Raw genomic sequence first — 13,625 nt, 5'->3', positions numbered from 1 at the left:
GCCCTGGTATCTTTCCTTAGCTTATTGAAATATAATTCCAAAATATTTTATTTAATCTTTTAATAATATTTTTCTTATTTTTGGAAGATCTGCAAATTGTGTAACATATGACTGATAAAAAGTGGCTGTAGCTAGAGAGCAATTTCTTAGTTAATTCTTAAAAAATATTATCAAACAAGTATCAAAATCTATCTTAAACATGTAGATGGAATAATGTTTAGATGTACATATGCCTTTCTGTGGCTTTCCTTAAAGTTGGTTTCAGGTTAAATTTCTTTTTCATTTGTCCAAGTCTGCTTGACTTCTTTTAGACAACTTCCTGCACAGAGCTGATCCACAAAACCTGTGGAATTTGATAATTCCTAATTTGTGATTTTTCTTAGGTATTTTCTCAATAAGTTCTTACTTGTTCTATCCACCTGATCCATGTGGATCTTTTGTATCCCTTTTTAGAGTAATTACTTCCTCTCTTCAGTTATGCAAAATACCTCATTAAATAACCTGGGTCCTTGAGTGTCACAGTGAAAAACAGGCATTTAGGTATCAGTTTCTAATCCATTATGATTTTCTATGTTCCAGCTTGGAACCTACAGACTACACCTACATTGCTGTTAATGCAATTTGTTGACATAACCAGGGGAAAGAAAAAACCCCAAAAGGAATGAAATAATGTATTATGATTTGGGAATAAATGATTGCATTAATAAAATGCAAGGTAAGGAGGCCTTGTGACATCTTAAAAAATTATATTTTTTTTTCAGTAAACACAGACTTAGTGGGACAACAGCATAGTCAATTCTCTTCAGTAACATTCAGATTTGAATGTTACTGAACATACAATGTGTGCCCTTTCATCACAATATCACACAAATGGTACAAACAAATCTGTTCATGGGGGAAATAAACTCACAAAAATCTTTTGTCCAAGGCCTAGCAGAGACCTTTTTTGATATTTTTTTCCCCCCCAGACTTTCTACAACTGTTCTGCTACCTCTGTTTTCTACAGGAGGTATGATCTGACATCTTTCACTCTTGAATGTGCTGAGTAAGAGAACTTCTTTCTTAGCTAGGAAGTTACTTGCCACAGATAGTGAACTTGAATTAAGGAAAAAGGAGAAAGAATTTAGTCTTAGTGGCAGTTTCTTTATTATCTCTTAATGATACAAATTATTTTCTGTTCTTTCCTAAAATCAGTCAACCTGGAGGTAGAACCTCCTCTTTCAGCACCACTTTGTTTATATTCCTATATTTCTTAGAAAGGTTTCATTGGCCATCAGTCTTCAAAAGCAAAAGCAAGCAATGAGGAGTATTCAATGGCAAAAATCTCGTTGGCTCAGTCAGGTCATAATCTTGATAAGCAAAATACCCAGGAACATCTTTTCTCTGGACAACACTAAAATTTTGAGCACTAAGCCATGCTTAGTATGTTTCAGTGTATTATTTTGAGGAAGCACAAAGAGTGTAATTCTCTGTCTATAAATAAATCTAAAGGTATAGAGCGCATTACTCAATGTTTAGCACACTCTCATTTCTTTTATTAACTAGTGAATTGTATCTGCTGCAAATGGCTTTTTCTGGCTCTTCATCACCTCTTTTGTTGTGAGGGGCTTTGCTGACTACTTTCCTTCATTTCTGCTTCTTTTCTGCAGTGCCTCCAGCAAACTGCATTTCTGTGCATGCAGTGCATAGCTCTGTCTCCATCCTTAAGGCAGATTATTTCACTTTAATTTGTGTTCCTGTCCTCACCTGTTCTTGCTGTCTCCTGCACAGCTTTCAATTTGCATCTCAATCTCTCATTCTTTCCTTTTCTTAGCTCTCTGAGTCTGGTGTGATAAATATTCTCATTCATCTTCACCTCTTGTGTGTTCTCTGCCCTTGTCTCAGGGGGTGCTGGTCCCGCAGCACTGTGTGCCTGCTGTCACAGCATCAACTGTGGCCCCCAGGCTGCAGGGGTGACCCTGAGACAAAAAAAGGACAATGAGTTTAAGATCAGCTTCAAGTGGTTCTTTCTTAGATTTTGGGGGTGGGATGGGTTAGTATTCAGGTATTTCAGTGCATATCTTTCTGTCTATGTGGCCTTGGAGGCTGAGAGGAAAGAGCAGGAGCTTGGACCTGGGCATCAGGCAGAGAAGTCACTCTTTTTGGCAATGATTGTAGGCATAGTTCAGCTCTATCTGCTTTTTAAACTACACTCTGACATTCAACCAGTTTAAATTATATGAATGAGGGGTAAAATCTGTTTTATCTTAGAATATTTTGAATAGTTAAGGGACTAAAATCCTTTGGAAGGAATGGGGTAACCTAAGTTAAGTAAAAAGTAAAGTCTCAGGATTGTTTATATCTGACTAAAGCTCTGTTGTCCCCACAAAAATGTGCATCTCACAATCTTTTGTCCTGTATTTATGCCTGTGAAATATAAAAAAACACAGAAAGAACAGAGAGTTCAACAGAGTGCTTTCTTTTATTGCCACTTCTGCACAGTAGGTAAGTGACCCCCAGCACACCTTGTGTGTGTGAGAACTTCTTATGGGTTCTAGTGGCAATGAGAAAGAAAACAACTTTTTCAGGGAGATTACTTTGGTGTAATCTGAGCTACATAACTCCATCTACCTTGTTTTAAAAGGGTGGCCCTTAGGTCAATGAGATAATTCACAGAGGCTAAAATGCTAATCTTCATCTCTCTCATCATATGATCCTTTTTACCCACATCCTTCTGGTGCTCACTGGGAAACCAGCATCCTTTCACAGTCTGGTTTGAAAATCACAACCCTCACTTGTGATTACATTTGATGTAACTGACTCACGTATGATTAGTTTTGCCTCTTTTGAGTCCTAGATATGAGCTACTTAAATCTTTGGTTCATCATTGCATACAGGAATCAGGAATAGTTTTGGGAGCATTTTATGTCTGGAGCGTGTATCCCAGTGGAAAGATTTATCCTACTTTTTGCTCTGCAAAGGCAATGTGTTTTCTTAATTTGTTCCAAAGTAAAAATTGATGGGATCAGAGATTTTTCCATTGCTAAAACTGAATCTTCAATAGCTTGATATCCTGCTGATGCTCATAATATTATCTCTTAATATAAATCAGCAAAGTCAGCACACAGAAGTGCTGCACTGAACAAACCTGATTCCTCACTATTTAAATGGCCCACCCTGCATTGCTGCAGCAGCTCCTCAGCAATCAGAGATGTTTGTTCGTCTTCTGGCAACATGTGTTATGTTACTCTCTTTGAAAATAGGACCTATTTCAGCCTATTGCTTTACATAAGCAAAAAACAAAAAAACCCTGCTGCAGTTCCAAGGGGAAAGGTCAAAGGCAGTGTCTAATCAGCTATTACAGTCAAACACTCCTGAAACAAGACCTTGTTTTCTCAGTTGCTTTAGTGTAATCTCTATGGGCTATGTGAATCCTCTGGAGTCAGCAACTGATGGTGTCTCACGTGGGTTGTTACTTTATTTTCTCTGGACTTCAGTGCTGCTTTGGGCACAGTAAACCAGGCTCTTTGGAAAAATGTCTGCAAGGGTACAAGGTTGTCTGCAATACTGTTCTAGTGGCTTTCAGCTTTCCTTTGGAAAGGTTACACTGAATTTTAACCATGTCCAGACTGTGTTGATTTTTTTTCTCCTAGCTGAAAAGACTCAAGATAGATTTTTGTTTTGGAATCTGAGACCTAATCAGAAGTTAGACTTACTCAAACACCTTTCTTTGGCTCATATTTACACGATAAAATGTTATGCTTTCTGAAGTAATGGCTGTATTGTGCCTGCCTGATGTGGAGATAACTAGCTATTTGGCACATGTCTAATTATTTAAAAAATTCTAGTGCTAAAAGGTATGAGAGAATAACTCCGCAATGATAGGGGCCAGAAGTCCTGAATGCTATCTTTCCTTTGACATGCTTTTAATACTCTACCAAACTGTCTTCAAAATATGGTTTTATTTTTCCTATTTAACATAAATTACTGAGAGCCTATAGCTCTTTGGCGCTTGATACTGTGCTTGGTCTAACTTTTAGGCCCAGCATGTGAACTACTTCACATGTATGAACATGCAACAAAATGTACTTTGTTCCCATATACATGCTAACACTGTTAAGAGAGTCATCATTAGACCACAGGGACATTATTGAAATATTGAGTAATCTGAATTGTCAGAAGAATGTAAATACTAAAATCAGACTCACATCCTGTTGCTGAGCGGTTTTCTTGGCTCTCCTTAGTGTGTAGCATTGCCTTGTAGATGGAACTAAAGCTAATGCAGTAGAATTGTGTTGCATTCCCACGCAAGAAACTGAGACGGATCTAATTTCTTTTTATTCTTGAGGCTTCATTATCTTTCCTGATTCTTCTTGGGGGACCAGGTTCTCAGGCTGTGTTTAGCTTGGGGAATGCAAAAGCACTTTTGAACTCTGACACATAGGTGTGCACATTTATCACATCTCAAATCTGCACAGGGCAAGGCCCAAATTTTGTGACCAAAATCTGAATGCTCCAGTCAAATCTGTCTTGATGAACCAAGAAACCAGAAAACTAAGACATGTTTCAGTGCACCCTCCACCACTGCATAGGCTGCCACATTTCCCCGGAGAGGGGCAGATGAGACTTAGATGAGATCAGCAATGCATGCACAGCAATCCTGGCTAATGGTAGCCCAGCAGCCTGCCAGCTCCAGATACCCTGGAGCCATTGCCAACAACTCTCATGGGTTTGCAGACACCCTTGCAGGTGCACTGACACATGCAGTTGATGCAGGAGTGACATTGTGCCCTGAGCAGGGGGGGCTTCCCTGTTGTGTGGATGTGATCCCAGAGCGTGCAGAGACTGGTGGCCTTCAAATCCCCCAAATCCTCTAAACAGTGCAAATAAATTTCAAATTATGTGTGCAGTGTTCAGCTTGTTTTCCTTTTCCATCCTCTTTCCTGCTGAGTGATGGTGAGTGGAAGAAGGATCTTCCTTCAGGTCTTCAAATTGATCAAGAGAGGAGAGCAGAGCAGGTGATGAAACATCATTTTGGTGGGACACTTTCCTGTAGGAGAGGTCAGGCTGCAGCTCTTCCACCATCTCCTTCTGCTGTTCAGCTTAGCGCCTCCTGCCAATAAAGAGGTGGAAAGAGGGAGTGCAGAAGAAACAGAGACAAAGGAATGGTATTTGGGAGGAGAATTTAGAAGCTCAAGAGGTTTTCTGGAAAACAGCATCTTCATACTGCTTTTCCCTGTCATCTCTTTCAGTATGCTAGGCAGCTCCCACCATGTATCCTGTCTATGGGCAACTGAATCCTTGCTTGAGTCATAAGAGGGAAAATCAATATTGGGGTGGGGTGAGCATCTGCTTTTCCCTCCAGACTTATGACTGTGGTGGAAGTTCCTGTCATCTCACTCTGCACCTGTGTTTCCAGCCGCTTCTCCATTGTTGTTATTTCCAAGTGACAACTGATTGAATCTCTGCCAATGCAGCAAGAGGGCTGGGGCTGCTCAAGGTGCATGCTCCAACTCCCCAAAATGTCCACTGGCCACAGAGAACTCACTGCCTGCAGACCAAGACATGCCTGGTTAAGAAGAATCTGCCAAAAAGTGTGTTGTTCTGTGTTGTTGGAGTGTTTATGCTCTATTTTTTTCCAAGGGTTCCTGCCAAACAGCAAGATAGCACAAATGCAGAGCTACTGCACAGGAAGAGGAAGTTGTTTCTTAGCTACAGCTGAAGGTGAGAGTTTTACAGAGGGGTCCCTTGTTCTGGCATCTCCTTCAATCCAAACTCAGTTAGACGAGTTATACTGGATCTAGTTGTTGCACTAGCACAACTCTTGTGTGGTTATAACTACTGCTGCCTGCAGTTTTGGATGCAGGCTCACCCACCCTTCAAGGGTGCACTTCTGTACTATACCTTGCCAACCCAAGCAGTGAAGCTCACAGTGAAAACCACCCTCTAGAGATCCCTTTCCTCAGTTCCACTGCAGTGTAATTGTTTGCTCCAGCAGGATTAATAACCACCTGAACAAGATCCTCTCTGCCCTTTTTAGTTCAAGCCCCAGAGCTCTGTCCTGTGCCCATGGTCACTGGAGAGCTTCCAGCTCACACAGCGTAGTGGTCAACTGGAACTTGTATGGAGGGGGGGTGGGGGTCAGAGCCCCACTGAGGGTCTTGAGACCCACATCAGCTTTGAAGACACATCCTGAGAAAGCCACCATGTCCTCCAAAAGACAATTCAGTAGCAATGCCGTGGCAGACCACTTGATACTCATTTTTGTGGTTAATGTCAGGGCTACATCTTCATATGTCTTTTGATAAATCTGTACCGTCTACACATTCCATCTGAATTTACAATTACCTTTTACTTTGTAACACTATTTCTATTTCAATTAGTCTGCCACTTTACCTTAATGGTCACTTCCTATCCTCCAAGTAAAAGTTTGGCCACAGCTGAGCCCCAGCACTCCAGAACTGCCCTGGTGAAGGGCAGGCTGATGTTAAGATTGCAGCTAAATCCCTTTACTCCAGGTGTCTCTGTCATGCAGCAAACAACAAACAAAAGCAGGAAATTGGGGAATTTCACAGAATTCAAGGAACTGTTAAGAACCTATTAAAAAATATGGCAGAAATACATCAGGCAAAGAAAATTTTTTTCCTGCAGGCTTTGCTGAATACATAGATACAGGAAGCCAAAAACTGAGGTTTAGTAGATAACTCATTTCCCTGAATTTTGTATAGCTGTAAAAATCTTTTATGTAAATGTTCACTTTAATGTGCTGCAAAACCCTGGAGAATGGTTCTGCTCTTGAGATCACATAAATAACCTAACCCATATGAACCCATCTAAGATTGCTCAATGGGTAGGCTCTTAATGTATCAAAAGATGAAGCACACCAGCTCCAGAATTAGGCTTTTAAATGTTCTTAAAGACAAGGGCTAAAATGTCTCATTCTTTGGGCTGGTTTGGGGCTCAGCCTCCCTGGAAGTCAGAGTCATGCTAGTAAGAACTTCTAATTTATATGTGTATTTCTATATTGTCTCACACAGAGAACAGTAATTCAACCAGAGCTGTGTATCCACAGCATTATAACATCCAAACTTGCAGGTTTCCCTCTGGGTGGGGTGTTCCATGAGGGCTCCTGTGTCCTTCTTGAGGCAATCTGGAGTCTACCTTCCCATAATAACATCAGTTTTCCTCCTGGCTGAATGGTCTCTGAACCAAGAAGCACCCTGTGAGCCGTGCATTACCACTGGAAAATGGGACTTCGTGCTGCCAGGCAAACACAGGCTCTTTTTCTTCAGTGAGAGGGCATTTCAGAGGAAATTACTACACACTGCACAGGACAAAATATTTTTCCCATTGTGCTGAAATGTATCTAGAGCAGAGAAACTACACTTAGGATGTGGAAAAAAAGGGGAAATAACAACATGGGGTTGTCTGCAGTTCTGTAAGGGAACAAAAGCACCAGGAGAGGCATCCTGAAGTATGCTTCCTGCATGTATTGAATGCTTTAAAACATGATGCTTTTCCTTTCAAAAACAGTGAGCACACTGGTATTACAATCCCTTATTTTTTTGAGTTGAGTTGATACATTCCAGTCTTTGAAGGACACTTTTTTCAACTGAGATGGCATTTGGCTGTGGTTACTGTGACAAACAGAGAAGAATTGGCATGTGGTGTGCTTCAATAAATATGCAACCAGGTTCTGCAGAGAAAAATATCTATAAAAATTAATCAGACACTTCATTGTCATCCATTGCATGTTCAGAGGTCCATGGTACTGAAAATAAACAATATTTATAAGCATTTCATGGGCCATTATAAAAACATGCTGCATTTTACTTTGTAACTTTATAGGATGTTTTTCAGCTTGCGTTCCTTTGCAAAAGAGCTTTCTTTATTAATTATTTATTTTCTTTTAGTGTGGAGAATAGTTTCAGGCTCACCAAAGGGAGAACACAATACAATATTTGATTAATATTCTTTATTATTGTATCTTGTTTCTCCAAGATGAAAAATGTGCTGTTATTCCCAGAACTTGGTTAGAATAGCAAACCAATCTCTGCAGGGTAACCCTGAATCAAGCATCCTCTTTCATATGCCCAGTCATCGGTCAAAAGGAGGGGACAAAAACAGGACACACAGTGGGGCATATGGAATTAATGAGGTTTCTAAGGACAATTCATTATTCTATTATCCTAAGTAATAATATTTTTATTTCTTTATGTTTAGAGGCCTCAGGCTGGAGAACGGAGGGCACAGTAGGTACATTCCTTCCATGAAAAGAAAGACAATCCGTGTCTGAAGAAATTTGGACTGTGTAAAGGAGAAAATGCACAGGAAAAAAGAGTTAAGAGAGTTAAGAATCCAGAAGAAGACAGAGGTCTGAAACAAGTTGACTGTAAGTGCCTGAAAAAAAAGTTCTTACATTGTTTTTGTATGTCTTGTATAAAGTTATCTTAGAATCTTTAAATGATGAAGTGATCTTGATTTCAGCAGAGAGTGTCAGTTGCCAGCTGATTCTAAATATTTTGCTGCTCTTTCTGGGAGCAACTGGGGATGAAATGCTGCAGCGCAGAACATTGTTCTTCATGAACAATGTAGATCAGGGAAGTGTTAGGTACATGGCTGGATGACATGGCATAAAAACGGAGTGGGTCAGCATTTCACAGATACTTACCTGGCAATTTAGTGCATAATGAGTAACCTAATGAGTAATCACCAGAAAACACTGCAGAAATAATATAGATCATTTTTCGAGAGAGAAAAGCTGAAAGAAAATTATAGACCATTCATTCACTCTGATACTTTTGGCACATCATTAGTCACACTGAGAATTGTCTAATAAGGCTGGTGGGTTGTCTGGCCCAACAGTTTATGGCACGAGATAATGTTTCTTACCACGATTTAATATCACAGTCAATATCTACCTTCTAACTATTGATCTCAGCAATGTATTAACCTACTAATTTTTCCTAAATAGGATTTGATACAGGATATGAGGCCTTGTGCATGACACCTGTGGGTAGTTTCAGTATCCATTTGTGTGTGACAGAACCAGACATCTCACTGTCCAGATCACTCACACACGACCCACCTGGCAAGCTGTAAACCAATTGATATCCATGACAGCTGCTTCTTCAAGGGAAGAAAAATAGGACAAAGCAATTGAATCTGCAGCCGTGTCAGCGTCCATGCCTTTGAGATGGAAAACGTCAGTGAATGGAGCAAAGATGGTTAAATTCCATGGTATTTACTTGTTTCCTACAAGTGTAGGCAAGCGATATGTTACTGCTGCAAACAATAGGTAGCAGCCATAACTGATATCTCAAATGATAAGAAGATGGAACAAATTAAGAATATGTAAGAGGAAGAGACAGAAAAGGAGAGGAAAATGTCTTGGAAAAAGTACATGAAGTAATAGAGAAGCTGAAAGAGGAAAAACTACTGAAATAAGCAAGAACACTACCAGCTTCAAGCAGAAGTCTTGAAAAAGCTGTGAAAATTAAGCATAATGAAGAATCTGTGAACATTTTAATGCATGAACCTGAGAGCTGAAATTGCAGCAATCCCTGCTTTTCCAAGACCTGCCCAGTCCTGAGGCTGGATCTCCCTGCCCAGTTTTGCATAGCTGTGTGTGTATCCAGGGCTGCTGGTTTGTTAGATGGCCTGTTTCAATCTTGGCTGCTGATTGTTGCCCTGCACTCATCACTTCAACAATCACAGGCCCATACTTTGAAAGTTCCTGGTTGAGGTATTTGCAATGTTGCCAAGGTGCCGTCTGAAATCACTGCTCAGAAGCAGATCATTAATAGTGGGCAATAGCTAAAGTCTTGTTTTCACTTGTAAAACCTAGATATGATCCCAGCCTGCAAACTGAACATAATTATTTATTTGTGTCGGCATCTGGCATGTGCTGGGCATTTTATAGACAAGAAAGAAATGATAAAATATTGGTTAGACAGAGAAGCAGACATGCAGGGGTGGGGCAATAACAATTGATTATTTCATTGTAAAGTTAGCACCAATCTCTTAAAGCAAAAAGATTGGAGTGCGTTTTTTAAAACTACTTGGGAAGAGTTGCACAGATAGCAGCTGAAGAGACAGATAGAGGAACTTGAAAGATGGGTAGACATTGGCTACACAGTGTTTGGGATTGCCTTGAGTGCTGTGTGTGCAAGAAGGATGGGACTAGTAATATAAAGGCATTCAGAAAGTAGATAATCAGCTTTTTTGCTTTTGGTTCTGCAAACGTGGGATGGAAGCAGCTTGTTTAAATGTGGACAGATTTTGGTGTTGCCAGCTACACTAACAGGAGAGACCATTTGGAGTTTTACGCTCCTCTGCAAACATTCATCCATTTGGGAGTCACATCTAGTGAGATATTTGATCAGATCTGAACCTGGCTTAAGCTAAATTAGAATTGCAAATACAGATAAATATGGTTTGGAACTCAAACTCATCCACTGCCCTTTTCTAATGGAAACAGAATATCTTACATGAAACAGTGGTCCTACGTGATTCGCTTACTTATCCCCACCCTTAGAAAAAATAGATTTTGGATGCCTCTCTTTTAACCTGACTTTAATCTTCATGAAAACATGTCTGATAGCTTTGGAGACAATATTGGTATGTTCTGTACAGAAATTTTACTAGCTGCTTTTTTACTTTTTTTTCCTTTGGCATAAACTTGAAAGAATTGTTGGAAGATGATGCCTGCTGGAAACACTTATCCATTTCATTTTAAGAATGTGAGTAATTGTGCAGTGTATGTCATGCATATGAAATGTTTCACTATGAAAACAAATTTTACTCATTATTGCTTCTTATGACATTCCAATATGTTCTCTTAGAACATGCTCTGCTCTCTGCCATCTGCCCATTTCTGGAATTAGGATGCAGAACTGATCCAATACTTTGTACAAATCTCAATGGTTTTAAGATCAGACTTATGCAACAATGCATTCCACTGGCTCTCCAGCCTGGAACCAACAAGAAAATAACTATGTGATGGCAGGAAAGGACACAGCCTGTTGGAAGTTTTGCATCGCGTGATCAAGTGATGGAGGACTGTTGTTAAATCTATTCCCTGGCAGTCAGCTTGTCAGTGTGGCTGAGTTTTAATAGAGCATCCTTTCTCATTGAAATCCTACACTATTTTAGTTCTAGTAAAGGTCTTTTTTCTGAGCATAAACAAGTAGGCCTAATAAAGCAGAGACTCTGCACAAAGTTGTAATTCAAAGACTATACGATGTAATAGTTCAGAGGTCCCAAACACAGAGTGACAGAAAGCACCCTTGCAGGTGCTGTGTCATGCAGGAATCATGGAAATAATGATGTGGAGACTCCTATGTAACCTAAAGATCCAGTCCAGCCTCCTGCTTAGGTCAGAACTATTGTCAACACTGAATATTAATTTTGCCTGAATCTCTGTGGATGGAGAATCTACTGGAGGGCAACTAACAAAGTAGTGGTGAGAAAAACTGCTGGGCATTAGGAAAAGCACATAACCAATCCAACCTGGGGTTAAACTAGTTTAAAAAAAAGTGAGTGAAACTTACAGACAAAAGATGTGAAAGGAGTCATTACTTGAATGATGCAGAGTGGAGTTGCTAACCAAAGACAAAGTGAAAAACAAGGGTAAAAATGTTGTGGTTTGAAAGCAAAACGAGTGAGAGGCTCCAAGTCAGAAATATAATTTAATAAGAAGAAAGGTAAAAAGGTAAAAACAAAATAAAATAAATGCAATAACACAAAGGATCACTGACAGAGTCAGAATACAACCTGAGCAGGATAGTGGAAGCAGTCCAGGTGAGGTGCTCTTCCTGAAGCAGTGATCCTGTAGAAAGGTCTGGGAGCTCTGCTCCTCCGGGAATCCAGTGGGTAAGTGCTACTTGTACTGTCTCACATACCAGCTTATATCCAGGTGAGAATGCTTGGCTCCTCCCCCTGGGCAGAGCATCTCACAATAGCATGAGAAGTGTGAAATAGGTCCTTGATGGCCCATTAACAGAGATAACCCTTGGAGGGAGTTACCTGTGACTCATGGGCCATTAGCAGAAGACACCCCAAAGGCGTTAATGGGCCATTACCAGAAGACACTCCAAAGGCCATTAGCAGAAGAGGCAGGGGGCTTGGGAAAACACTAGCCCACCTGGTTTCAACAGTTCATGAAGATGGTGATAGAATAAATACTTTGTGTACATCCTACACTGCAACCCAGGACAATAAAAGAAGCAAAGCTAGGATCACAGGTGACTGTTTGAAGCAGAATGGGTTGTTAACTTGGGAGTAAGAAAAAATAAATTATGCAAAGCAAATCAGCAGATGAGGGCTGTGCAGGAACATCCCTGCCATTTGGATCTGTGAAGGAACACCACAGTCTGGAGCAGGACAGTCAGCCAAGCTGTCCTGACCTGCATGGTGCATCTGGCCTGCTGGAGCAATCCACAGGCGTGGGGTGATGACCAAGGGGTGTGATTTGGGACAGACCCATGGTATTGTTCAGAGAGGAGGAATGTGGGACATAGAGCCACAGTGTGGAGAAGAGGCTTTCAACGGTGTTACCATCAGGGGAAAGAGCAGCATGCAAAGGGATTTTTCCTGGGTTGTGACAAATGCAATTTCTGCCATTAAAAATATGGTATGTTTTGATGTGGCTCAAGTTTTGGGAAAGGAGGAAAGTACCTCACTCTGCCCTCTTTCTCACCCCAGTCCTTCACAGTCTGTGACCAAAATGCGTTGAAATGTGTGAGCCCTTGAGGAAAACAGCAAAGAAATAGGAAGCTCAATTACGAGCTTTTAATGAAGCTTCAGTACCTTATAATCCTATGAAAGCAATGGAAAGTACAGTGGGTCACAAGGTACTGGAGTATGCATTGTGGTTCCCTGTGTACAGCACACGAGGCTTTGGAAGAGCTGGGATGCTTCGTGCCAGGCCTTTGGGATGGACAGACGTAGCAGTCTTGCTTTATGTTCCCTGAAACAACTTCTGGCAAGGCTGCTGAGATGTCAGCAGGCAAGGCACAAAGACTGCCAAGGTACAACCCAGAACCCCAGTCCGGATAACTGAGTGCTGGAATAGGAGAGACCTGTAGCAACACGTGCCAGCTGGACGTACACAAGACTGGCCTTGCTGATATATATCCAACAATGAAGAGGTACCTGATTTCAGAGCCCCATGCCCAGTTTATGCAGCTTGATGTAAGAAAATAACTGAAGAAACCAGTCCATCACGTGCCTTTTCTGGGAAGGTCAAGGTGCAGAATGAATTTCAATCATGAGACTGTCTCAGTTAATATATAGTGTGATTATACTAGAGTAAAATTAGGTGTCTAAAAGCTGGATGTGAAATGGGAAAGCAAAACAGATTTGTCAGCTATCACAACTAGATCTTAAAAGCATGAAAAACATAAGTTAATGATACAATAAATCAACTAGATTCAGAGTCATTAGGTTTCAAATATCATTCCCAAACCTCACCAGACATCAGCTGTGTGCAAAAACCCAAACTGCAGCTAATGGCAGAGCTTGCTTTAGCTTCAATAAAAGCTGAACATAATGGTATGAATGTGCTATCCTGGCTCTGTGCCTGCTCATTTCAACAAGACTTTGGAGAATGTTGATTTTGGAAAGTAACTTGAATTGAAGTTAAA

General features: G+C 40.6%; 1 long non-coding RNA gene across 1 annotated transcript; it reads left to right on the top strand.

The window, feature by feature from the left end:
* The first annotated feature begins 5,620 nt into the window (after positions 1-5,620).
* Positions 5,621-9,176, top strand: LOC310923230. Its single transcript, XR_014592566.1, has 3 exons — positions 5,621-5,703; positions 8,203-8,371; positions 8,954-9,176. It is a non-coding gene; the product is annotated as an uncharacterized lncRNA (long non-coding RNA).
* The last annotated feature ends 4,449 nt before the right edge of the window (positions 9,177-13,625 follow it).

The sequence above is a fragment of the Zosterops lateralis genome (assembly GCF_965231275.1).
Source record: "Zosterops lateralis genome assembly, chromosome: Z".
NCBI lineage: Eukaryota > Metazoa > Chordata > Aves > Passeriformes > Zosteropidae > Zosterops > Zosterops lateralis.
The sequence above is the reverse complement of the archived record's forward strand: the minus strand, read 5'-3'. Positions and strand labels throughout refer to the sequence as shown.